Source organism: Hemicordylus capensis, chromosome 4 (genome assembly GCF_027244095.1).
Source record: "Hemicordylus capensis ecotype Gifberg chromosome 4, rHemCap1.1.pri, whole genome shotgun sequence".
NCBI classification, from domain to species: domain Eukaryota; kingdom Metazoa; phylum Chordata; class Lepidosauria; order Squamata; family Cordylidae; genus Hemicordylus; species Hemicordylus capensis.
In genome coordinates this window covers 26421673-26448768 of record NC_069660.1, presented here as the reverse complement: position 1 = coordinate 26448768, position 27096 = coordinate 26421673, and the positions used below count along the sequence as shown (strand labels likewise).

At 44.2% G+C, this 27096-nt stretch overlaps 1 long non-coding RNA gene across 1 annotated transcript; it reads right to left on the bottom strand.

Moving 5' to 3' along the window:
* Positions 1-566: 566 nt before the first annotated feature.
* LOC128324546 (uncharacterized) lies at positions 567-21956 on the bottom strand. The gene is made up of 2 exons (XR_008306929.1): positions 21887-21956; positions 567-827 (listed from the first exon to the last, which is right to left on the bottom strand). It is a non-coding gene; the product is annotated as an uncharacterized LOC128324546 (long non-coding RNA).
* Between the last annotated feature and the right edge of the window lie 5140 nt (positions 21957-27096).

Sequence of the window (27096 nt, the reverse complement as noted above, 5' to 3'; positions counted from 1 at the left end):
CTTTGGCCAGGGAAGCTGCAGTTCTTCTCAGATGGCCGTCTTCTCAAGGAGTGTCTGGAACTGGGCTTTGGGATCCTTTGGCCAGGGAAGCCACAATTCTTCTCAGATTTTAATCCAAGCCTGGGAAGAATTCAGGGGCTTGTAAACGTTCCCTCTCCTTAAGTCAGGCTTTCATTCGTCAGCTACAATGGCTCCCAGTCCATTTTTGGTCCCAATTCAATGTGCTGGTTGTAACTTTTAAAGCCCTAAATGGCTTGGGACTAGGTTACCTGAGAAGGCATCTTGCCCCATATGATCCTACCCGTACTTCAATGTCTTGTTTGGAAGCCCTCCTTGGGTGCCCCTGCCAAATGAGGTGAGGTGAGTGGCTACGAGGGAGAGGGCCTTTTCAATGGTTGTACCATTTATGGAATAGCCTCCCCAGTGAGGTTTGTCTGGCTCCATCACTTTGTTCTTTTAGATGCCAGGTAAAGACTCAGGCCTTTTAACTTTTAACATGTTAAATTTTCAAATTTTTCAAATTTTGATCTGATTGTAACTGATTTTTTTTAAAAATGTTCTTTAAATTGTAAATAAATGTATTTTATATTTTCTCCCCATCTGTTTTTGTTTGTTTGTTATGATTTAATGTGTGCTTTTATCTCATGTTTTAATGTTGTGTTGTAAGCTGCCCAGAAGACAATTTATTATGGGGCAGCTAGCAAATAAAGTTCTTTCTTTCTTTCTTTCTTTCTTTCTTTCTTTCTTTCTTTCTTTCTTTCTTTCTTTCTTTTTCATTGGCCCCCAAAGTTCTTTTCCAAACCTTGCTCTGGAGAACTTCTCAGCATCTGCAACAGAACTTCCCAGTGTAAATAAATAATATAATATAGTCTTTTCTGGTATTTCACATTTTCGAGGTATCTTTCGAGCTCTAAATAGTCAGTTGTGATTACTGGATTTACTTTGGCCTTTAACCTGTAGGGAAAGGTGCCTGGTTTTTGCTTGCATCCGGTGTTCTCTCCCTTTTTTGCTTCTGAATGGTGGTGGCCTTTGGCAGCATTGGCTCAGGTGCCAGCCAAGACACCACCAGCCATGCCTCCTGATGCCGTCGCCAGCCTCAGACTGTGGGGCCAGCCTCCCTCCCTCATTGACATCTCCTGGCTGCTGCTTCGCTTGCTAGAGGGCTTTCTTGTTCTCTGCACACACACACACGGTGTAGGGGAAGGAGAGAATGAGAGAAAGCCATCCAGGCAGATAGAACAGTGGTCGGACGTTACAGCAGCTGTGAGATGGGGAAGGGTGGCATGTGAGGGAGGTGAGCTGGCCTCACCCCCTGATTCCAGCACCTCCTCACACACACTGTCCATCCCCATTGCCTAGCTGCTGTACCTTTGGTGCTGCTTCAGTTGCTGGGAGGTTCTCTCCCTCCCTCTTCCCCCATGCACAAGCCTGTAGGTGGAAGGGCATTGTGTGCAAGGGAGATGGGCTACCCCCACCTGCTGATGCAGATATTCGTAGGGTTGCCATGTCCCCTGGAATTTCCATCTGGATTTACATGGATTTCAAATGCACTGCCCGGATTGCCCGGATTTTACTCTGGATCTGATCACATGGGAGAGCAGAGAAGGAGGGGAAAGTCTACAAGTCTGTCAAATAACTAAAATGCAAATTATTTGCCACATAATTTGCATAATATGCATAATATGCAAATTAGGTCACCCTAGGTATTGGTGTCAGGGGGCTAGACCAAGCCAGTAGGTGGGGCAGGCTGAAAGGGGAGATATATAATAATATAAGAGAACCACCACTTTAAAAAGTGCCTCTTTGCTCAGTTATCAGGAATTACTCCTTTAGCAGGGGACACTCCTCAAATGGCATTGCAAAACAAGTGCATTGTCTTCACCAGCCTTATCTCAATGCTCACAGTGTCCATGCTAATTGCATGCAAATTATGCTAATTGCTTACTGGTAAAATATGCAATGTGAAGTCCTTTGGCTCAGGATGCATTTCCAGGAGAGGTTTTTAGTGCTGAGTAAGTCATGGATGCCCATTATATCTTGTTAGTCCTCCTTCTCCCTCCCCAAAAGGCATCAATGTGCGATTAAAACTGCATGTGTCCATTCTCATTTATGAATTTTAAAAGGAGAAAAATAAACTCCTACCAGATTTGAGTCCTATTGCCTGGGAATTCATCATATGCTGGCACGTATTACTTGTGAATTTTATTCAGTTCATTTAAAATTACTTCTAACACACAGCAATCAAGTTTAAGGAGTGCAAGGAATTCAAATAATCACCAGGCATCCAAAATTTCTCAAGAGACAGCTTTCACATCACAGGCGAGCTGTATTTTCCTTTAGGAATTGTACATTTAAAAAAAATTAAATCTAATAACTACATATGTCTCAAAACAAGACAGGCTTACTCATGTTATGAAATCAATTGACTCATGTATCTTATAGAGGGTAGGTTTTTTAAAAAAAATCCTCACCAAAACCAAAACAAAACAAACCCAAAGTATTTTGAAGTGGGACAAATAATGTCGCCAGGCTTTTCCTGTAATTTCAGACCTGGTGTGTTGTCTGTTGAACCCTTATTTACTGGGTTCTGGATCTATACTCGTACTGGTAATTTAACAAGTTTGTGAACAGGGTGTAATACTGAGTTGGATGGGTCTATGGTCTGACTCAGTAAGCAGCTTCCTATGTCCCCATGATTCTATAATGTGAGTCCCTATAACAAAGTGGCATTTCAAGTATGGATGTCAGGAATGCTATGTGCGGGGGCTGCACAGCACTGGGGGCAGGCCTGGCTGATACAGTCCTGATCCCCTGGATCAGGGATTCTCAACGTTGGGTCTCCAGATGTTATTGGACTTCAACTCCCATAATCCCCAGACCCAGTGGCCTTTGGCTGGGGATTATGGGAGCTGAAGTCCAATATCATCTGGGGACCCAACGTTGAGAAACACTGCCCTGGATCACCTAAGAGAACCAGGACTATGCTTAGGTTAATAATAAATGTTTGCTTAGGTTAATAATATCTGTTCTACAGGATTCTTTTGGCAACATCTCATCACTTAATGAAAAGCCATTTCCTTCTCTTAACAAAGGCAAATGTTTCAATTGGGCCCAGTTTTGATTTATAACCAATAACACTGTGTGGACTCAAGCAGAGATGCCTGACTGGTGCGAACAATAAACTTGTTAGTTAAAAAAAAATTAACAGTGCGTTGTTTAACTGTAATGACAGCAATAAAGCAGGAGATGTGAAGTTGATACAGTCACAACTGAATCGTAATGGATGAGATATTTACAGCAAAGCTGTTAAAACATTGAATAAAATATGGGGAACGAGCAGGAGCAGATGTGGTTTTATTCTTTTGACTTGAAGCTTGTAAAGCAAGAGATTGTATGAGTAATAATCACAGGTTCTAGTTCACAGTGCATGAATAAATATTGATAGGGCCCCAGAGCTGAAACTTTCCAGATACAGAAATAACGTGAGAAAGCCTGCACTTGCATTATGTATGACTAAGTTTAGACTTTTATGGCATACATGGCAGTATACATTTCAGATCATGCAGGTTAAATGCACATTTTTATGACAATGTCCCTAGCTAGGAACAAAAAATTGCAGAGATGAGGGGATGATTCAGAAGTTGCTTTAAGAGAATACCACCTCATGGGAGAAATCGTGCACCTTGCTTATTCACATCCTCCTGGAAACAAAATACAAACATGCTTCTGGCTTCCTACGTGGACTTTGTTCGGATGCTTTTATTTTTCAGCCCATATCCTGGCAGGCCAAATCTTATGAGAACCTCCAGCTCTTTGCAGGGATAGGATGTTTATCTAGAAAGGATGGCCAATGAAAAGATCTCAGGTAGCAGGATTGGGAAGGAGTTCTAACTGAGGGCATGGGGAACTAGTCACGGTAAGCAGTGCTGGGCCAGTCAGAATAATGTTTTGATTTAATATAAGACACCTTGGGTGATCAGGAAGAGGAAGGAAGGTTGTTCTACATGCTTTGGACAATATGTGATAATTATTCCTAAGGAGCATTATTTCTATAGGCCTGCTCATGCAGTCATTTGGGCATGGGTTGGAGGGTTAAGAACGTAAGAACAGCCCTGCTGGATCAGGCCCAAGGCCCATCAAGTCCAGCATCCTGTTTCTCACAGTGGCCCACTAGATACCTCTGAGAAGCCCACAGGCAAGAGGTGAGGGCATGTCCTCTCTCCTGCTGTTACTCCCCTACAACTGGTATTCAGAGGCATCCTGCCTCTGAGGCTGGAGGTGGCCTATAGCCCTCTGACTAGTAGCTGATGATAGACCTCTCCTCCATGAAGTTATCCAAACTCCTCTTAAAGCCATCCAGGTTGTTGGCTGTCACCGCATCTTGTGGCAGAGAATTCAACATGTTGATTATGTACTGAGAGCTCCTACCCCTTTTCCAGCACACAAGCAGAACCTCCATTTGATATTGAGGATTATGTGAACAGGCCTATTGTCATCTCCATATATCTAAGCCAATATTCCTAGATATTATACAGGTTGGCTATCTTTGTGTTAGTGCACGACAGAATGCTAAACCAGTGGTCCGTGAAGAATATGATGGAGAACAAACTAATCATAGATGGGTGGGCAAATTACATTTTCAGACCTCATACAGATGGATATTTATTTATTTATTTATTTATTTGATTTGATTTGATTTGTATACCGCCTTTCCAAAATGGCTCAGGGCAGTTGACAATTAAAAACAAACCACTAAAACAATAAAGAGCTAAAACAAAAATTAAAAACCATATAACAGTTAATTTTAAAACATTTTAAAACAAGAATTAAACAATTGCAGTAATTAAAAAACCCCAAAATATATTTTTTGGCCTTGGAAAGAAGGAGGGAAGAAGGTTATGTTCACCAAAACATAAGCAGTTGGATAGACAGATCATTCCTGTCACAGAGGCCAAGAAGGAATTTTTGCTCCCAAATCAAACTTGGATGAGGGAAGGTTTCCCCGCCAACACCTCATCCACACTGTCACTAGAATAGCCAGCCCTGCACAGGCAGGAGGTGCATTTTCATCTAACTCAAATTATTATCAGATAGTCAAAAAACCCCTGCTACTTTAAGACCTAGTTTATTCGTGCAATGTCACAAATTCTGCTCAGTTACAACTTGCCCTCCATGCGCCCACACTTCTCCTTGATCTTTGAGGCCCATCTGAAAATGGGGAGGATGGAGTGCCTGCAGAGGTACACCTAGGTAATTTTGAAACCTGGACCCAAAGGCCTTTGGAGGCCCCCGCTCCCCTGCAGATTAAGCATCATCATGCTCCACTGGGTGACCACACCACCCAGAACAGACTAAAGAGGATTTGGGGGCCTATGATTTGCATCAAAGGCAAGCTGTAAGAAAGCACAATTTGTGACATTGCAAAACATCTTTACTGATCATGTGGCAGATCTGTTAGGACATCAGTCTTAGGTTCCAATTTCCCAGTTTCTTATAGCCCTTTCCCCCAGTGCTATAAGAATAACAGAGCCCTGTAAAACTCCAACATCATCTTAAAAAGCATCCAAAGAGCAGTGGGAAGTGTCATCCTCCCCAGTACTTTGGCCATAGAACTCTGGGAGGAAGGTCCTGGGATGGATGACACTTCTCCACTCTCTGTATGAGCCTTTCAAGACAGTGCTGGAGCTTTACAGGGCTAGGAAAGCTGGTCTTGTGGTAGCAAGCATGGCTTGTCCCCTTAGCTAAGCAGGATCTGTCCTGGCTTGCATTTGAATGGGAGACTTGCTGTGTGATCACTGTAAGATATTCCCCTTAGGGGATGGAGCTGCTCTGGGAAGAGCAGAGCAGAAGGTTCCAAGTTCCCTCCCTGGCTTCTCCAAGATAGGGCTGAGAGAGATTCCTGCCTGCAACCTTGGAGAAGCCAAGGCCAGTCTGAGTAGACAATACTGAGCTAGATGGACCAATGATCTGACAGTCTATGGCAGCTTCCTATGTTCCTATGCTCTGTTATTCTTATAGGCCTGCCCCTACTCCCCTGTCCCCAGTGCTAGGAAAAGCACAGTACAGCATGGAGGTGAGAAATGGCTCTTACAATTGAGGTGTGTGTGTGTGTGTGTGTGTGTGTGTGTGTGTGTGTGTTTTAACCAAAGTGGCCCACACTTGAAAAACAGTGAAGATCACTGACCTATGGAATTTTCCCACTGTAAAAAACAACCTCCACCCTAAGGTCTAGAAGAGAAAAATTAGCTGATGTGTATGCTCCAGTCAGGCCTCTAGGGGGCTTGTGTGGTGGTAGGATCTAGCAAGTTGTCTGAAGTGTCCTGTGCAAAAAGCCTTGTCAGGCCTAGTCCTGGGCAGGGCCCTCTGGGACCATAATAACCAACCAAGAGTTTACTCATTCTTTGTGGCTATTTCCAATGCAGATTCAGCAATACTGCCAACATTGGAGGGTACCATCCTCATCACCACTGTTAAATCAGCAGGACACACAGAACGCTAGACAATAATCCATTGCAACAGCTCCTTTATTGTGCAGACAGGACACTTTGGACAGCTAGCTAGATTCTACAGGCAGAGCAACCCCACATGGCTCCTAAAGGCTTGGCAAGAGTAAACCTAGCAACACGGGAACTGTATTAAGCTCAACAGTTGCCATATTTACAAGCAATAGTATTTTGAGCTAATAATGGTGAGACCTTTTTTTTTTTTTTTTTGCTACTCGCCTTGCACTCCTGTCCCTCTTTAATAATGACCTCACTGTCTTGAACAGTGCTCTAGTGCAACTGCATGCACATTGCATTATAATGTGCGTGGAACTTGGCAAGAGTATGTGAGATAGGGCACCCTTACTAGCCAGGAACCTATGTAAGTCTGCAGTTGATGCCAGAACTGGAGCAACATTTTTCCTGTTGGAACTACCCAACTCCTGCTTGGAGCTGTCTGAGGTCCTGATACTTTGCCTGACTCTTTCTTGGAACTGTCCAAGATCTGAATCCCTCCTGGCACCTTTAACTGGTCCTCACTCAACTGAAACCCTGACTCAGCTAATGATTTTGCCTCGAACATGATAACCCAGGACCTTCTACATGCAGATCATGTGGCCTGCCACTGAGCTACGTGGATTACTTATGATTCCCGGATAAGTCTCACATCAGGAACCATACAAGGCTCAGCTTGCTTCAGTTCAGCAGCAGAACTGTGACATGTACCTTCAGACCAGTCTTAGGCCTTGATAGGCATGATGCAGGAGATAGCAATGTCAATGAAGCTGTGGTCATATTTCTGTCTATTCATATTGTGTTGCATCACCCTTCCAGGGCACAAAAACAATTCTCACAGAAGCCCTTTTCACACTTTCAATCATTTATATCATTATTGCTACCCCTGCTAACTGTTCAAAGAGGCACCTTTTACCATGGCGATTCTCTTTACTTAGCAGGGGGAGAGTAACTGGCCCTATCCACTCCCCAGCACAGTACCTCCAGTGACTGTTGCTGGTGTCTAACCTATGTTTCTTTTAGATTGTGAGCCCTTTGGGGACAGGGATCCATCTTATTTATGCATTATTTCTCTGTGTAAACCAACCTGAGCCATTTTTGGAAGGGCGGTATAGAAATTGAATTGATGATGATGATGATGATGATGATGATGATGATGCATGAAGGGGCTGCATGATCATGCCTGGTGGTCCAACATTCCCTGTCCCCACCGCCCGCCAGTGAAAGAGGCATTTATGTGTGTACAACTATATGTGATTAAGGCCCGTTTCAAACCTTCTGCTGAACATGCAGAGAATGGTGGCAGGGAAGCAGGAGCAATCCTTTTCTTGTCTCAGTATACATGTGATCGTAGGTGAGAAAAGAGCTAGAGGCCAGGGATGTAGTTACAAGGGAGCAAAGTGGGACAGATGTCTCCAGGTTGCAGAGAGAGAGGCAGGCTGCCGGTTCCCTCCTTCCTGACTCTGTGGCACATGGGCTCCCAAATCACAGGACGTGCCTTGGCCTCAAGTTAACAAGAGTCCTCTCCAGCAGTAGCGGAGAGGTGCCTAGCTCTGCTCCAGCAGCACCTGCAAGCTGCTGTGTGCCATCCAGCACTCCCTGCAGTGGGGGATTGGCTCTGCCATTCACCTGGCTGCTGCGGAACATGTTCCCCGCCGGTGGCCAGGTGAGCAGCGGAGTCGATCCCTCACTGCAGGAAGTGTTGGGTACTGCAGCTCGGAACAGCTTGCAGGTACTGCTGCAGTGGAGGCAAGCACCTTCTAATTTATGCTTAAAGGTGCCTCACTCTGCTCCCCCGCCCCCGGCAGTGCCTGCACTGGCCACTATGACTCTCCTGGAGGAGTGGGGAGGAGTGCCAGGCAGTTTCTCTCCTCCTGATTGGCTGGGCTCCGTGCTCTGGCTCAGCCCATCCCTCTTGGCTCAGCAGTGAGGGAAATGCTGTCACTGAGCACCAGCCAGCATTTCCGCGGGTCCTGAGCCTGTAGGTAAGGCTGAGCCGAGCCTGAGCACCCAGCCAGGAAGTCATAAAGAGGGAGAGGTGAGACCAGGCCAGGGATATGCTGCCGAGTCTGCCAGTCAGTCTGAGGGTGGGGTGTGCGGAGTCTGAGCAGCTAGTCAGCCAATCACCAAGTGAGGAGGAAGGAGCAGGAGCAGGTCAGGAGTGTGCTGTGCAGCCCTGGCTCTGAGGCTCCAGAACACAGGGGGGATTACTGGGTCACAGTCTGTGGCTGCTGCATAGTCAAGGGATGTAGGGGGCTCAGAGGAGAGGGGCATCTTCACTCCAAACCCCATGCCAAACATGCTATGCTCCTGCTCCAGCCAAAAGCGTTCCAGTACTCCATTAGTGAGTGTGTGCTATTGCTGTATTAAACCTTACATCAGCATAAGCATGTCAAGCTTAATAAAGTAGGTGAAGTTGATTAAATCTTACTATGATAGAAGTAGTATTACCATTATATATACATCAGTGTGAGTGAGAACTATGTAATTTAATCACATATCATCCTATCCAGTTCAGTATTTTTGAGGATCTTCTCTCACTGCTTCCGCCTTCAACACACAGGACAGCATGCGTGCGCGCGCACACACACACACACACACACCACCACCACCACCCGCTGCTGAGAAGTAATAGGGATAACCCCCTCTTGACTTATCCTACCCTCAGTTCTTCATTAATCATCGGAATCAAATAATCACAGGAAGAAAAATCTACCAAGCCTAATTTTCCTCATTTTAAAATCTATCTCCAAGGATATATTTTTTTTTCTCCCCCTGGTTGCAAACCATGAAGCAGATTTGCACTGGAGCACATTTACATTTGGCTGGTCAGATGTTGCGAGCTGCGTTGTGCAGCTTAGTGTGCAAAGAGCTAACAGTTCACATCTGGCCTGGGACTGAGATGGAGTTGTAATCAGACTAATTCATTAGGAGAGACAGATGCATCTGACAAAATAGAGACGCGTCCTGATTTTCTCTGGTTTAATGGACTCCGCTTCATTTCTACTGTGCATAAGGCACAATGTGGCGGGGTGTGTGTGTGTGTGTGTGTGTGTTGTTGTTGTTGTTGTTGTTGTTGTTTAGAGCTGGAAAAGAAGAGTCAGCAATTTCATTAATGGATCAGATTTTCTAAATTCAAAACTGATCATTCCTAGAAAATACTCCCCCCCCAACATTTGGCTATTGCTCTATACACCCCTTTATACCCAAAGACCCTGTCTTACTTCTTACTGAAAATGTAGTATATACAAACAGCATCGGACTATTGTTAGCAATAATTATTGGTGGATATGAATTATCTGCGCTCATGATTATTGGGTGGTTTCTGAAGGTCTTGAAAGAGAAGGTCCAAATATGACAGAAGTTTCAGATGTCGGGTCTCTTGCTTTATAATTGCCATAACCACCTGCAAACCTGGTTGTGCAAGTTACATTTATCTGTATCTTATATCGGATAAAATGTATGCATACCAATGGATGTAATGTGAATTAAGATTCTTTGTTTCTAGGACTGGTCATTAGACTTGTGCAAAGATTCAGCATCAAAGCATCGAAGCTGAATCCCACACACCTCCTCCCTCATGTCATGCAGAAGCATCCACTTCCCTGCTTACCTCCACATGGGGTGGTCCATGCACAGCACCAGCGGGGGCTATTAAAAGGACAGAATCTACAGGAAGCCCCAGTGACATTGTGGAAGGTTCCTCAGAAGGCATGTGAGGAATGTAGGGAAATGTAGTTCTTCCCAGCACTTCCAAGAGATTCCTATTGGCTGTGGCTCCTTAGTGCTTGTCCAACAGAAAAACAGAGACCCAGGTCTCGTCTTCTCACTTTATGGTATTCAGCACAGCAAACACAGATGAACTCGGGGCAAATGTGTCTGATGCCAAAAAAAAGTGTGAATCAGTCCTGACTTTCCATTTTAATAACAAGAAGATGCCGTGACTTTCAAGGGCAGCTGCATTATGCAACCCTGGTGTGGCCATTGTGGAAGCAACATCTGTGTTTGCAGCATAAACAAACGCTGGGTTCTTTGCAGTTGGGACTTAGCTTGTCAAACAGGTTGGCTGTCCACTCTCATCTGAGCCAGATGATTTTTTTTTTCCTGGCTACCCCGATGCCGCCAGCAGGAACAGCTGCTTGAACAAAGCTCCCCTTGGCAGCTGCTCCATACACAGGACTTAGCAAGCAAACAGTGACAGAGTTTGTACATCTGATCAGGCTCTGACAGTTGCCCTGAACTTGTTGGAAATGCATTCTCTTGTCACGGCTGTAATAATTTTTTAAAGAGGGAGAGCGAGAAGGAAAGACTGAAGGGAGTTGTCATGCAAAAGTGTGTGGTATGAACCTGGGGACTTTAAAATAAAAAATCAATCACTGCAATTATTTTACTAAATTATTTTAAACCGTAGAGTGTCCAGAAGTCTTCCTGTTAAACGTCTGCTGTCAAAGCTGCAAGCAGGCCTTCCCACCCCACCCCCAGCTCTGATCCTTTTTCATGTTAAAATGCCTATCAATGTGTAAAGTGCAGGCATGCCATGAGGATGGTGGCTGCAGTAATATTTGGCTTTGCTTCACCAAAGGACCCCAAGACTGCATATACTGGATACAGTTTCCCCTTTCAGAACCACTAATGACCCCAGAAACAACACACAGCACCAAATGTCGCTTCCCTCCTTTTCTTTTTCTTTTCTGCTCAGTAGTTGTTAGGTCAGGTTCATTTTGCTTGTAATATGAATGGAAACATCCAAAGGAGAGACATAAATGGTGAGTGCTTTGAATGGATGACTTGATGAAGAAGTGTGAAATGCCCATTAAAGCACTGACCGTTTATCCCCAATACTGCGCTTGAAATGGGGACCCTTCATGAAATGAATTTAGCCGTCTCAGCTCAATACCTCCTGGACAGGGACCTATATATCACCAAAATCTCAACTGGCGCATGCAATTTAACATCGGAAATGGCTTTAATTCTGAAGGAACCTGGAGAAGATTTCAAAGGAGGAGTGACTTGAAAGACTCTGAGCAATTTTCCCAATTCTGCCACCAGAAATGTTTGGGGAAATATTGTCATGTCCAGGTCTGATTTGCTACAATGGCTGGATGCCAGCCACTGTCACTGGACCCTTGTATTGTGGACAGAAAGGCAAGAACCTGGATCTCAGTAGGGGAATGGAAGAGCCAGATTATATGGGTGGGTTTGCACAATTGCCATCAAGTCAAAAAGCTGAGAATCAGAGTTTCCCAGTGAGCACACACTCCTGGTAGGCATTTTGTATGAAGCTGTAAACTGACAATTCCCACACCACGTTGCTGAGATCCTACGAATTTTCTCTGTCCAGCTTCTAATCTTGGTTACAGAAACTGGATGGAACTTGGTAGAATCTTGGCCACATGATGCAGGAGCCAGCGGCTGGAGGCTTCACACAATATGCCCACCGGCAACATGTGCTTGCCAGGAACCTCTGGTTTCCAGGCTACTGAAACTGTGGCAATCAGGTGAACCTGCCCATTATCTTGGAAAATAAGCACCTTTCAGGTATTTAGTCATGAACAATGAATGCACAGGGAAAGGCGACAGCGTCACAATAGCAGGCTCCACTCCTGACTTTGCATATTTAGAGAGTCCTCCAGATATTCTAATGAATGCATGTAGGTTAGGGCAAAGACTGGTGCTGTAATGCTGCCCAACCCCCAATCCAACACAGTTCATCATATGTGTCTGAAAAGGGCGATAGATGTTAGAACTTGTGATCTGTGGAAGAAGAAAGGTATTTGGAGTGTAAAGTATTTATTATACTTGTATCCCATCCTTTCTTTGTGTGACACACATCAGACTAGTCCTTTCTTATCCTCATAACAACCCTGCAACGTAGGTCAAACGGAGAGGCATGAACTTGCTTTAAAGTTTATATGCCACAACTTGATCACAAAGATCTTCACGGTAAGTATTCAGCCCAAGTTCACCCAGGGAACTATAAGGATTTGAGTCCATCCTTAACATGCTACCCCACTATAAAGGTAAAGTGTGACCTCGAGTCAGTGTTGATTCCTGGAGACCCAAGAGCCCTGTGGTTTTTCTTTGGTAGAAAGCAGGAGGGGTTTACCATCGCCTCCTCCCACGCAGTCTGAGATGATGCCTTTCAGCATCTTCCTATATTGCTTCTGTCCAACATAGGTGCTTCGCATAGTCTGGGAAACATACCAGCGGGGATTCGAACCGACAACCTCATGCTTGCTAGTCAAGTTATTCCCCACTGCACCATTGAGTGGCTATACCACATTGGTTTTCCAGACTGGTGTTAAATGAACATGTTGAAGGAAGTCCATAGAGGCTAAGCAGAAGGCTGTATGTTGTGGCTGTCTGGTAGCCAGCTCCAGAAAGAGTCCTGCAGATAAAGAGCCAAGAAGGGAAGTTGTTATCCTCCCTGAACATGAATCTGGCTCTGGAAAATACAGGTGGGAGCTTAGTGGGGATGTTCTGGCTGCCTTCCTCCCTATTTTCTTTTCTTTTTTGAGGCCATGGCTGTGAGGTCCAGGTGAGATATGAAGGAGTGCCTGCCAGGGTTGGTAGCCTAGTAAGAAAATTACTTTTAGCATTTATATTCGGCTTTTCTATCACGTCACTCAAGACAGCTAACAAGAAGATAAACAATAGGGCAAAATGCCAATGGCTGCATTCAAATGTCATGTGAAACCGGAGGTTGCCAAACCCGTGGATAATTTTTCTAACTGCAAATCACATCACAGACGTTCGTCCAACCACAGTCCAGCAACCTCTTTTTTAAGGGCAGGGAAGCCCCTCCTTCCCCCGGTCCTTCAAGGCTGCATCCCAGCAAGCTCCATAGTGCTTGCGTGGCCAGACTGTGGGCAAGGCATCAGAACGTCTCCAGGACAGCAGCCATTGGCCATGATCTTCAAGGGGGCCTGCCAAGTGCAAGAGCATGCCTTTTTGGAATGGTCTGCCTGCCCTCAGCAGGGAAAGGGCATTTAATTCCCTTTAAATGCCATGCCATGCAAGCCCTTCTTCTGTGAGTGATAGCACCACCACCCTTGCAGGAGCCCTACAACAAAAGAATCTCGCACAAGCACATTTTCTGGTGGAGGGTGACGCTGAGGGGCACTATTTTCCTGTTACTCTGGAAAACGGAAGCGAACATGTTGACTTCCTAGGAGGGGATATGTGTATGAGGGAGGGCAAAGGATCCTGGGGACTGGCCCGCTGTCACCAAGGATAGTCTTGTGATGGCTTACAGCAAAGCAGTCTATGGAGACCAAACCACACTCCTGGCCCCCTGGTGGCTTGCTGCCAGGGCATCAGTACTCTTCTGAGAGGGCCAGTCTACTGGGGAGGACCTTAGGCTCTCCAATCTTTGGTCTTCCGTCGGACTGTGTACTCATGTGTTAAGCTATCCAAAAAAGGGGGCCACCACTTGCGTGGGGTCCTTCTTCTCTCTGGTTAATGATAGCTCTTTTGCACAGTGACCTCCTCCTTTCCAGTGAAGCTTTTCATGCACCCAAAGGAGATTTTGATGCTCCATGTCTCCGGGTGTAGCCAGGTGGGCAGATTGGGGAAAAGCCAAGATGAGGATCTTTACTCTCATTCAAATTTCCCCAGGTTGGACTGGCATTGTGGCATATGCAGATCTACTGCCCCGGGGAAGAATCATGAGAGAAGGGAGCCCCAGTTGTCTGTGATCTCAGTAGAGTCAAGTTGCTGTTCCAGGAAAAAATAAAGATGGACATGTTCAAATGGGTGGATGGGTTGGCAGAGAACCTGCTTTGACTGCTTCTTTGTGGTAGTCACCAAGGCAGGGAGAGGTGTTGCCAGGGCACCCATCCCCACGGCTTGCTTGTATCAAGCAAACTGGCTGGGTGGCATCTGCTGTCCAGCCTGCATATGTATTTCCATGGCCTGACACTCTTGTGAGACAATTGTCCATGGGAGCAGTCCATCATCACACACTGTTAGTAATTCTGCCTGACACCTCTGTCTCCACAGACAGTTCTTCTCATGAGTTTTGAAGGGGTATCCCCATGGTCTTACAATCTCATGAGTGAGCGGTCCACTCAGGAACAGCATCCATCGTCATCACAAATGTAGAATAGCTCCTTTCATTGGAGGCAACACTGATCCTGCTGCCTGGCCCTTCTCATGAGTAAGCCTAGGGATCACATGCATTCACCCAGGGGGAAGGGGCTGGGCAACCCCTTCCCAAACATCATTGTGGTCTGAGAAGATGGCATGTCCCCATGTGACTTTCCAATTTGACTGGCTTGGAAGCTTGGGATGGGACATGGTGGCATCCCTGTTTTCAGGCAACTGCTTTCTTAGATTGGGGACAGGAGGCAGGGCAAGTGCTTGGAGAGAACTTCTGCTAGCGAGAAGTGCTGCAGGCATGGAGCGGGAGCGAACCTAGGCAGGTCTAGGCCACCTATTTTATTATTACAGTTCCAGAAATTACACAAAACCATAGTTATGGTGGCATCTGTGTTCGGACGTAATGCTGCCACGTTCTAACCTCAGGTTGGGGTGGTGAAGCTCACTGCAAATTGAAGGTTCAAATTGGAGTATGGTGAGGCAAACCATAGGTCGCTTTTGCCACCAAACTGCAGTTGCACTCATTTGGACATTCACAAATTCAAACCTCTGCCCCATTTAACTGCATTTTCACATTATGTGCAAATGCGGCCTCCATAACACAGACAGTCCTTTCCTGAGGTTATATGAGGTATTTAGCTTAAGTGGCAGATTTTTGAGGCACCAGTGATGTGACTGTCTAAGCTTCTTCCCTGCCAAAGCTCCCCCCCTTCTGCCACCTGCCTCCCAGCACCATTGAAGCCGCTCTTCACCGAGCAGTGGCCCAACCACTACTCAGGAATTATATGCTGCTCCTCCTCCTCACCTAGCACACATCCTCCTACTTTCCTCATACCAGGTCAGTAATGAAACAGGAAGGAAGTGGAGGAAGAAATGATGAAAGGGCAACAGAGTGCAAAACATGCTCTGTAGATTGTCTCCTTTATTTTGTTGCCCTTTCATAATTTCCTCTTTCACTTCCTTCCCTGTTTTCTTACTAGCCTGATGTGAGAGGAGTAGGAGGCTGTATGCCAGGCTAGGAGAAGGTGAAGGCAGAGGAGGGCATTAGCACATGTCCCAGCATGGTCTGGTAAAGTGCAAACAAAAAAGGAGACACATGAAGGTGGGAGGAGGTCTTGGGATGCCTTTGCAAAATAATTTAATATTTCAATTAATCATCAAATTAATCCAAACAGAAATCAAAAATCCTTAAAGAACAAAAGGTTAAAAAGCAGCAACAGACAGTTTTTAAAAATATCATTTAAGAGACAACAGTCAAAAACATCAACTGAAACGAAAAGGGCTTGGGCTGTGTGCCAAACGCAAACAAAAATGGATCTAGGCAGAACACAGGAGGGTTTTTTCTAATTCTAGGTGCCACAGCAGAAAAAGCCCCGTCTCTTGTGGCTTCCCACCATCCATTTGATGGCAAGGAGACTCAAAGCTGAGCTTGAGAGGTAGATTTCAATGTTCAGATATGCTCATAAACTTGTATAATATGGGTTGCTTTTGTTATTTGGATGTCTCTGTTGCGTGAATATGTCTGATGATCCTGAAGTGGATCCAGGGTCATCAGACATGTTCACTCAACAAAGACATGCCATCCTGTGCCCTAAATTTTAGAAGGAGGTATAAGAAACAATATCACATACATTTCTGTTCTAAGGTTGCAGTTTTGTGTTACTTAATGGGCCTAATGCAAGCATAATTGATATATTTTTTTTAGAATCCAACCAGCTATTGGACTGATGTCAATTTAGGGCTAAATGATATGACCAATAATGAGTCAGGGATGTATAGGCAGTACAATGTACTGTATGTTACAGGGAGCTGGAAAAAGCTCAGTGACACATCTGACCATGTGGAATCCTCGCACATGTGGGCTTCCTTATTCATTTCAATGGAAACATCAGCTCAGTGTATGCTAAGGAATGTGAATAGGGATCTGCGGATGTCATTTAACTGAATGGCCCTCTGGTTCATGTAAAAATGGCTAGATAAGAAACATGTATGAGGATTTGCTGCTTTCATTTAAGTGAATGGACTTCTGTGTCAAGAAATTGCTGGATAAAGACATCAGAGTTCTGTTTAATAGTGTTGTGGGTCAAGATGAAAGCAGGGTGAATTGTATTCATTTTGTAACAAAAGATTTTGAATAGTAAACGCTGCAAAAAAATTGTTCACCAGCTAAAGCAGCAGAGCTGAAAGATGGAAGCCAAGAACATTAGATACCATATTGCAAAGGAAAAACGAGTTAAATTGTCATGAAACTGAAAGGAAATCAATGTGACAACATTGGAGCCCCATTTCAATCTGTTGTTGACATTGTTTTCTGTAGTAATTTTCTCAAAATGTTAACAGTATTGAGTTTGCTTATTGATTCTATTATTTTTGACCTTGCATTAGTGTGGGCTAATCTTAGATGGCATAAAATTTCCTTTCACAGCTAAAATTATTATATGGCTCTGGGGGAAGAGGGTGGGAGTGGGGATTAACAATTGGGGTCATGGCCCCTTTAGGAATTTGACGAGTTTCTAACCATCAGCCATGAGTTATTTTAACTTTGGCTATACACTCATGCTGTTTACAGTCCCATTAAATAGTGTAAGAAGGGTCATCATACAAATAATCGCCATATTGACCAAACAAATGGAACTGCAATGGACTGAAAAATAAGTGCCAGTAGACACTGGTTTGCTCCATCTACATATGCAAGAAACACATCATTATGAAAGGAACTAAATGCTAGAATATTATGCAGGTGCCTTGGAATACTACCACAAAATCTATCTATATATCTATCGATTGATCCATCGATCTAATGGATGTTCACGGATCGCGATTCGTTCACTAATTCAAAGCACAGCCCAGGCACCTTTAAAAGGGAGGTGAGCAGGTCCATACCTGCTTCTCTGCCGTTTCCCACAGCTTCCTGCTGTGGCAGCACGCACCCCCCCACACACAAACACACCAGCTGCCCTCGCCCACCAGCTGTGCTTCCTGCAGCTGTCCTAGTGTGCCAGTAGCAGCCATGAGCATGCCGCCGTGGCTTGAGGGCTGCTGGGGGGAGTTCTGATGGCATGCGAGGTCAGCTGGGGAGCAGGGCACTGCCACGATAAGAAACTGTGGCAAGTGATGGAGGAGCAGGGATGGTCCTCTCTTACCTTTTAAAGGTGCTCAGGCTGTGCTTTGAATCAGTGAATGAATCATGATTTGTGCACATCCCTTATCTATCTATCTATCTATCTATCTACTGATGTAGCTGAGCTGTTGTGCCACTTCTGTGGCCAGCATAATTACAACGTTTGGCTTCATACGGGCATTTTTGTAGGAGAGTGTTAAAAGTAACTAAAGTGAAGCCTGTGTACATATCACAGGACTTGCTCATGTTGCTTGCATCTCTTCTTTCCCTTCCTTCTAACACCCTTGCTAACTGAGCAAAGAGGCACAAAAAGTGAACATGGGCTCTTGTTGCTCCCTCCCACCTTCTTCAGAGAGGTGCAATGAGGCAAAGAGCAATCCGCCGGCTAGCTGGTGCCCTCCCCCTTGCAGGGGCCCAGGGACAAGTCCCCCCTTGTTCAATTGTAGCGATGCTTTTGACTGTCCCTATTCAACCTCGGCACATCATCCCTCAAGCTGTTGTTGCTGGCATCTACCTTATGTTTCCTTTTTGATTCTGAGCCCTTGGGGGACAGGGGGGGCATCTTATTATTTATTTGTTTTTCTACATGAACCACTTTGAGCACTTTTGTTAAAAAGTGGTATATAACTTTTGTAGCAGTTGTACTAGTAGTTCCTCCATCAGTTCTGCTGATATTTAAATGTTTCCTTTGGGCAGGGACCTCCTCCTCCTCCTCCTCCTCCTCCTCCTCCTCCTCCTCTTGGCATTCTATAAATTGCCATGCATTTTGATGAGGCAATAAACAGAGTTTAAACAGGGTTTTGCAGTTCATGTAGGGGGCAATTCGGATTATCATCATCTCATGAAAGTAAAAGATGTACTGAGATCACATTGGCATGTCCTTTAATGACATCAGGGTGGGTGTGCTCACAGCATGACCCCATCCCCCTCACACGTAGTAGCCGTTGTTCATCTGAACAAGCCCACTGACACACACACATATCGACATGATGATCTCATATACTTCTTTTCCTCCAGAAAGTAGTCTAAGAACAACCACCCCAATGTAAGGAGGCCATTTGCATCTGTGCTGCTGTCTCCTGCCTTAGGACATCATATTTGGCCTAATGCCAAATATATGTATTCATATATTTTATAGGGATCCATTAGGCCAGGGGTTCCCAACCTGTGGTACTCCAGATGTTGCGGAACTATGACTCCCTTCATCCTCAGCTGCAATGTGTTGTGGCTGGGGAGGATGGGAGTTGTAGTTGAACAACATCTGGAATACCACAGGTTGGGAACCCCTGGCCTAATGGATCCCTATAAAATATATGAATACATATGTAAAATTAACCATGGTGACAAGGTATATCTTCTCATATATCTTAAGGAAATAAAATGTGTGAATTTCCTTTTGCAAGCAGTCTGGAATTCTGATTCCTTGCAAGTATAGCAGTTGCTCAGAGAGCTTTTGTCAGGCAAACAATTGTACTAAATTTTGACAAGAGACACACTGGAATCTATGGAGGAATTTGAAAATCTACCAAGGCAAAATGGCCACCATGCAAGAATCTGCTTTTTAGCAAGTGACAAAGGGACTCTGGCAGCAGAGAAGGACTGCCCCAAAGTGCTCCGGTTGTTCTATTGTTTATTCATCCCCAGAGAAATGCGCATGCAGGGAGATTTATTGTTTGAAGCCTTAAACCTCAAGCTTCATTTTTAAAAGTGTGTATTTCCCTTGGAACTGAATAATTCCATTGAAAAGTCACAGGTGCCCCGAAGCTCTGCTTAGAAGATTACCTCAAGTTTCATTTCATAACACGCTTGGAACTTGAGGCAAAGAATTTATTACAATAGGTCACGAGCGATATTTTTGTCTGGCTTCCCTTGTTGTCGTCAGAGGTTCTGAAATTGCATGATGAAAATGAAATATAAAATAATAATAATAAAAAATAGCCATGGTAAGCTTATATTGTTTGCATTCTGCCATGAAAAATTGCTGGAACGTGTGTTTTCCAGTCTGATATGCAGTTCAAACCAGCCCTTTAATATCAAGCAAAAAGGAGGGAGCACAAGTACTTATAGTTTAGTTTGCCATTCTATTACATGAAAACAACTGTACAGTTGTGCTACAATTCATGTTATGCCCATATGCTGGCAGCACTAGAAAATTAAGCAGAGAAATACTGAACAGCAAAACCAAATCTGGGCTTTATCTAATGACCAAATGGTTGCCTATGGGCCAGAGAGTTCCAATGTTTCCGTGAGTACCAATGTTTCATTATGGTGTGGTTTTTAAAAAATTGCCCATTGATTAACTCAGCATGAAATGATTCTCAATGGCACTTGCACTGTTAGGAAGATTGGCTCCAGCAAGTAACTTCTATGCTTTGTCTGCTCCTGAAATGAAGGAGTCAAAGCACAGTTTTGCTGAAGAATGGAGAGAAAGATCAACTGCTGGTGATGATGCATAATGCTACCTGGAGAACAGTGCTGAATGCTGCCAGGAAGATGGAAGATGCCAGGAAGATGAAAGATCATTGTGAAGTTTCCAGCTGGGCAGTGAGTCCAGCAGTTGGGGGTGTGGAGTGATGGGGGGGATGGGGCAACATCCCCCCGCCATGGAGGAGAGGTCTATCAATGGCTACTAGTTGGAGGGCTATAGGCTACCTCCAGCCTCAAAGGCAGGATGCCTCTGAGTACCAGTTGTAGGGGAGTAACAGCAAGAGAGAGGGCATGCCCTCAGCTCCTGCCTGTAGCCTCCCAGTGTTATCTGGTGGGCCACTGTGTGAAACAGGATGCTGGACTAGATGGGCCTTGGGCCTGATCCAGCAGGGCTGTTCTCATGTTCTTATGTTCTTAACACCACAGCTTGGCAATGCAAGAGACGTGGTGGGGCTAATGAAGTTGAGATGCCAACTTTGCTTCCAGTGGCACCCCTCGTGGAGTCAGCGCTGAAGACTTGGCACACCACTTCTGCTCATCCCTGCTTTAATTCCTAAAGAAAATACAATTGCTTTCAAAAGGTGTGAGAGACTGAGAAATAACACAGTTTAATGGTGCATTTCTCTTTCTTTTTGTAAATGGGGCCTTGAGAGGATGAACGCATTCTTTCTTTCCAGTGATTTCCAGACTAATAAAGCATCAGTGCAACAAGAGCAGCCCTGGTACATCTGAAGAGCTCAACTCACTTAACTCGACATGCAGCAGTAGAAGGGGCAGATTTTGGCAACCCCTTTCCCCAGAAGTGCTCTGTGCCACCCAAAAGTATGTCCATGGGAGCTGTATAGCTTTCAGAAACAAACTCCAATAGCTTTATCCATGACCAAGATCCAGTGGCACCAGGGGCGTAGCAAGGTTGGAGTGGGCCCAGAGACAAGATTTTAAAATGGGCCCCCCCACTCAAAGTCCAGGGCCTCCGCACACCCCAGGCCCCCAAGGATTTAAGTCTGATATTCCAAAATAAGTATGCTGCCTGGAAATACATTTCACTGAATACACACACGCACACGTCACAATATATAGTGATATACATTGAGTACTATACATTTGTTTTACTTTTAATGCCTAGAACACACTAGAAAGATGAATGATTAAAATGGATCCCTCGCTGCAGATTAGCAAAGGAGACTTTCAACCATGCAGGGTGAGCCTATGTTTGTTTTCTCAGAATTCTGAACAAATTCAGTCAAGTTTGATTCCAGGAGATTTTTCACAGGAGGCTTTTAAAGCCCTTTAACACACCTCTCCTCTGGAATAGAGGTGCTGCATTCACATGTTGGCCAGATTTACCCTGAAGTCCCTGCAAGTTATTGGGGAGCAGTTCACACACAAGAAAAATAAAATAAAAGCACCACACATGCTTCACAATTCTCACTCAGACCTTCTGGGTTGCAAAACAACTTGAACATAAGTGCATTTATAAATATATGAATGAATGAATAAAATAAATATAATACTGTTTCTTCCAGAAGTTTTTGTAATTTTCTGCCATGAAACAAGCCACTTATAGGACTTTTTAGATAGTTTTTTTTAAGCCAGCAAATTTTCCAAGCTGTTTAAAAATAAATAAATAGAGACTTCTCAGTCCCTCCCCCCCATATCAAAGCCCTATGGCAAGCAGATCCCTATATATCCGGGTGGGGGGGGTTGGGAAGGTAACCACAAAAAGGAGTTCACACTCTACCTGGCAGCAGGGGGTCTTCTGCTGCAGAGAACAGTGGAGGCCTCTCTGGCTGCCTCCTCCTTCCTGGCTGGCTTGGGCCCTACTGGAGTTCAGGCTTCACAGAGGCCTACACCAGACCTCCGTGGAAGCCCCGCCCACCCGCCGATCAGCTGAGAGGCGGCAGAAAAGGAGCTCTTTGCAGCTTGTCTGCTGCTCGATTGCCGGCCAGCAGAACAAGCAGGAGAGACGGCGAACAGGGCAAGTGGCTGAGGGGCCTTGGGGCTGGGCAGGGGGCAATGGGGAGTCACGTGAGGTGCCTCTGGGGGGCCCCTCCAGGCAGTGGGGCCCCCAGACAACTGTCTCCCCTTGCCCTATCATTGTTACGCGCCTGAGTGGCACCCTTTATTTATTATCGATATGGAAATGTTTCCCAACTAGTCCAAGTTACAATATATCCTTATTTATTTCAGTTAGAATTTTCAATTCTTTAAAAAGCAAACCCTTCTATATTCTTATATTATATATATTATATATACTTCACAAATGGCTCCACAAATGTCATTCTCTTCATTTTCAGGAGCCATATTTTCTAGCCATCGTTTCTGCTTATTTGAGTCTGTCTTTGCAGAATTAAGCCCTGTCATTTGCTATATTATTCCTGCCATCTTTAAAGCAGCCCATTCCAAATAAGGCTGTCAATAGATTTCAAGGTCTTTTGCCAATTATTTGCCTCTAATCCAATCAATGAATTGACAGCTTTGTTTGTTTAGATTTATGACCAATTCTGTCTAAATGATTCAGGGTACAATTACTTTGCTTTCTGTTTTATATGAAGAGTCCCCATCTCAAGGCAGGGCTTAATTTCTAATATGATGAGAGGCCAGGACCTAAGCTTGCCTAGAAACTGGCTATGTCATCTTACCAAGGATCCTAATCCAAGAGGAGTGTGGGGAGTTGCCAAGTGGATTGTAGTTATTTGGGATTGAGGCTGAAGCTCATTGGTAAAGCACATGCTTTGCATGCAGAAGGTCACAAAAACCTAAGAACATAAGAAGAGCCATGCTGCATAAGGTCCAAGGCCTATCTTGTTCTGCTTTCAGCTTCCTGCTTCCCACAATGGCCCATCAGTTGCCTCTGGGAAGCCCACAAACAGGAGATGAAGCCATACCATGTCTTATGCTTTTCCTCCTCTGCAACTGGTATTTAGAGGAATCCTGTCTCTCAACCTGCAGGTAGCCTATAGCAGGGGTGTAGCTATAATTGAGTGGATGGGTTCAAAGAACCATGTCTCCCAAGCTCCTGAGGGCCCCAAAGATCTACCCCTCCCTATTTTCTTCATTATCTCCCTCACTTGAAGGGGCCACTGGGAAGAGAGGTGAACATGGGCCCCCTCTCCCCTAGCTATGCCCCTGGCCTATAGCACCAAGACTAGTAACCATTGATAGACTTGTCCTCAGGCTCAATCCACAGGTAGGAAAGACCCCTCATATGAAACCTTGAGGAGCTGTTTCTAGATTCTCTAGTTTAGTGTCGGTAACGCTGAGTTAGATGGATCAATGGTCTGACTTGGTATGAGGAAGCTACATAAGTTCAGATTTATTTATTTTGCTGATGTATATGGCTAATACCAGGGCAGTGTGCATGAATAACAGAAACAATACAAATAAAAGCAGTCTAACAGCAATCAAATAATAAAATACAAAAGAACCAGAAAAATTAATAATAATAATAATAATAATAATAATAATAATAATAATAATAAGAAGAAGAAGAAGAAGAAATCGAATCACTGCTAAACACTGTCCATATATTCAGTAGCCATATAGCAATGGAGTTTGGACTAGACAAGTGTGCTGCATTAATAATGAACAGAGGGAAAATAACAAAAACAGAAGGAATAGAACTGCCCAATGGAAGCAACATCAAGAAGCTGGAAGAGAAAGAACATTACAAATACTTGGGCATCCTCCAGGCTGATAACATTGCACACACTGAAGTTAAAAGAAAAATTGGAAGTGAATACATCAGGAGAGTTAGAAAAATCCTAAAGTCCAAACTCAATGGCGGGAACACCATACAAGCCATAAACACCTGGGCTATACCTATTATCAGATACACTGCAGGAATAATAGACTGGACCCAGGCAGAGCTAGAGACGCTAGATCGTAAGACAAGGAAAATCATGACCATCAATCATGCTCTGCACCTCCACAGTGATGTAGATAGGCTATACCTCCCTCGCAGCTCAGGTGGAAGAGGAATGCTGCAAGTCCATCAAACAGTAGAGGAGGAGAAAAGAGGCCTTGAAGAATATATAAAGGACAGTGAAGAAGATGCACTTCAAATGGTCAAGAATGAGAAACTATTCAACACCAATAAAACAAAGCAGGCCTACAAGAAAGAACAAGTCAAGAACCGAGCAGAAAAATGGAAAAATAAGCCACTGCATGGTCAATATTTGCACAATATAAGTGGAAAATCAGACATCACCAAGACCTGGCAATGGCTTAAGAATGGTAACTTGAAGGAAGAAACAGAGGGTCTAATATTGACTGCGCAAGAACAGGCACTAAGAACAAATTAGGCTTGTGCATTTCAATTTGGATACAAAATGTTTTGTGCCCGAAAATGGCAATTTTGGAGGTTTTGTAACCAAAACAAAATCAAGAATTAAAAAACAGAGATTTTTGTTTCCAAATCGAAATGACTGTGTTTCGGACAGAATGCTATGTTCTTTGGAAAAGCATTGCAATTGAAATGGACTTCTCTGACTCTCTCCACTCCAGCTGAGGCACTAAGTGATTAGCAGAAGATAAGATATGCAAAAAGCTGTTAGCATGAATGGTTTCGTTAAGTATTTCTTGTATTCAGTGTGATTGAAATGCAAACTGACCTTGCAAAGGGATTTGGAAGACAGCATTTTGAGACAGAAATACCCAAATATCTTTGGGAGCGCAATGCAATTGCAAAGCTCTTGCTAAAAGCCATGGTATAAATTGTGTGGAGAAGCTTTTTGAGAAGCTGGTTAGGAAAGTTCTGAAATTACACAGGTTTTTCTTTCCAAAGTTTTAGAAAGAATCTCTTGACTTGTTCAGGAGTCTTTTGAAGAGCTATTTTATTTTTCTTCTGATTTTTATGAGTTATAGTGGTGTCTAAGTTTTGTTCCCCAAGTTGAGCAGTCTAATGTAATTTAGGTCACAGTGTAATTTGGTAGAACATGATGTCTAAGCCAGTGGTTCACAACTTTTGCCATTGCAGGGACAGGTCATCCACATGGGACTACAGGAGACAAAAGGAGGGGAGTGGGGAATACCCCTGTCAATCTATTGACATCCCCAGGAATCTTAGTTGCTTCTCTCTTTCTTGTAACCCTGATCCATGGTTTTGCATGTTCTTAAATGCAGTGATGATAAATCTCAACAATTCTGAACAGTAGGCTGATTTGTTTGGGCTACGGTTCACTCCACTTCAGTTAAATGAATATTTGAAGCTGTTCCATAGTACCAAGCAGTTCATTGGTCTATCTTGCTATCTTAAATGACGTTCCATGGGGAGGGAGTGTTTTTATTGAAAGATTGCTTGAATCCACAAATGGGTTGTGCTGCTGTGCTAGTGCCACAGGGACAGGCTCCCACCTGCTGCAAAATTCTCAAATAATTGTGCCAAAAAATTAAGTGTTGTTGTTGTTCATCATTCTCTTCACTCTTTCAACTTGTTTATGTGGGGCTTCAGGGGCAAAACAGTGGGTTTGGTGGCAGTGCCCCAAGGGTGGTGCACCCAGATTCCAAATAGGGCAAAGGGCTGATTTCTTAGGAATTTTTGAGGTTTACGCATCTTTAAGATTTTTCCCCATAGGGAATAACGGAGGTTTCAGCAGCCCCATAACTCCACCTGGGGGGCACTGGGATGGCCTAAGTGAGTGGTGGTGTAGTGCACAGAGGGTGCCAGCCACCTCCCTGGATTGCTAACCCATGGGGATACTGGGCTTTGTTGTTTCTGAGGTGTTGTGTTTAGATTCTCTGGTAGCAAATGAGATTTTTAATGAAAAACCATGAATCCACTCTCATATGCTACTAGAGACTCTACTCTCAGAACACCTCTAGAACAACAAAACCATGGGTTGGCAACCCATGTGGGTGGTTGGCACCCTATGTGCACTACACTGACACTTGCTCTGGGCCACCCCAGTGCCCCTCAAGTGGAGTTATGGGACTGCAGGAACCTCCATTATACCCTACGAGGAAAATCTGAAAGACACGTAACTTCATTAATTTTTTAAAAATCAGCCCTTTGCGAAATTCCTCTGAAAAAATTGTGGTAGCTTCCTTGTACCAACTGGGCACTGCAACCAACCACACTCCACTCTGGGCCACCCCTCCCCCCACGCGTGAAGCTATACTTTTCCTGAAACCTCCATCATACCCTATGGGGAAAATCTGAAAGACACGCAAACTTCAAAAATTCACCAAAAATCAGCAGTTTGCCCAATTCCTTTGAAATTTTTGTGATAGCTTCCACTTATTGGGCACTATAACTCCCACCCACTCTTTTGACCATGTGGCCCATTTTTTAATCTGAATTAATTTGGATTCAGATTAATTCAGATACAAAACAAAACTGGGGTGATTTGGAAGGCTTAATTTCAGGCAAAATACAAAATGGTGTTGATTTGGATTTGGTACAAACCGAAACAGAAAAAATACAAAACATGCAACCCTAGAACAAATGCAATAAGAGGCAAAGACAAAAAATCAACAACAAACAGCAAGTGCCGCCTTCGTTAAGAAGCAGTTGAAACAGTGGACCACCTAATCAGCTGTTGTAAAAAGATTTCACAGACTGACTACAAACAAAGGCATGACAAGGTAGCCGGGATGATACACTGGAACATCTGCAAAAATACAAGCTACCTGTAGCCAAAGATTGGTGGGACCATAAAATTGAAAAAGTTGTAGAAAACGAAGATGCAAAAATATTATGGGACTTCCGACTACAAACAGACAAACATCTGCCACACAATACACCAGATATAACTGTAGTCGAGAAGAAAGAAAATAAGTCAAAATAACCGACATAACAATACTAGGGGATAGCAGAATAGAAGAAAAAGAAATAGAAAAAAATCACAAAATACAAAGATCTACAAATTGAAATTGAAAGGCTGTGGCAGAAAAAGACCAAAATAATCCCAGTGGTAATTGGCGCCCTAGGTGCAATTCCAAAACAACTTG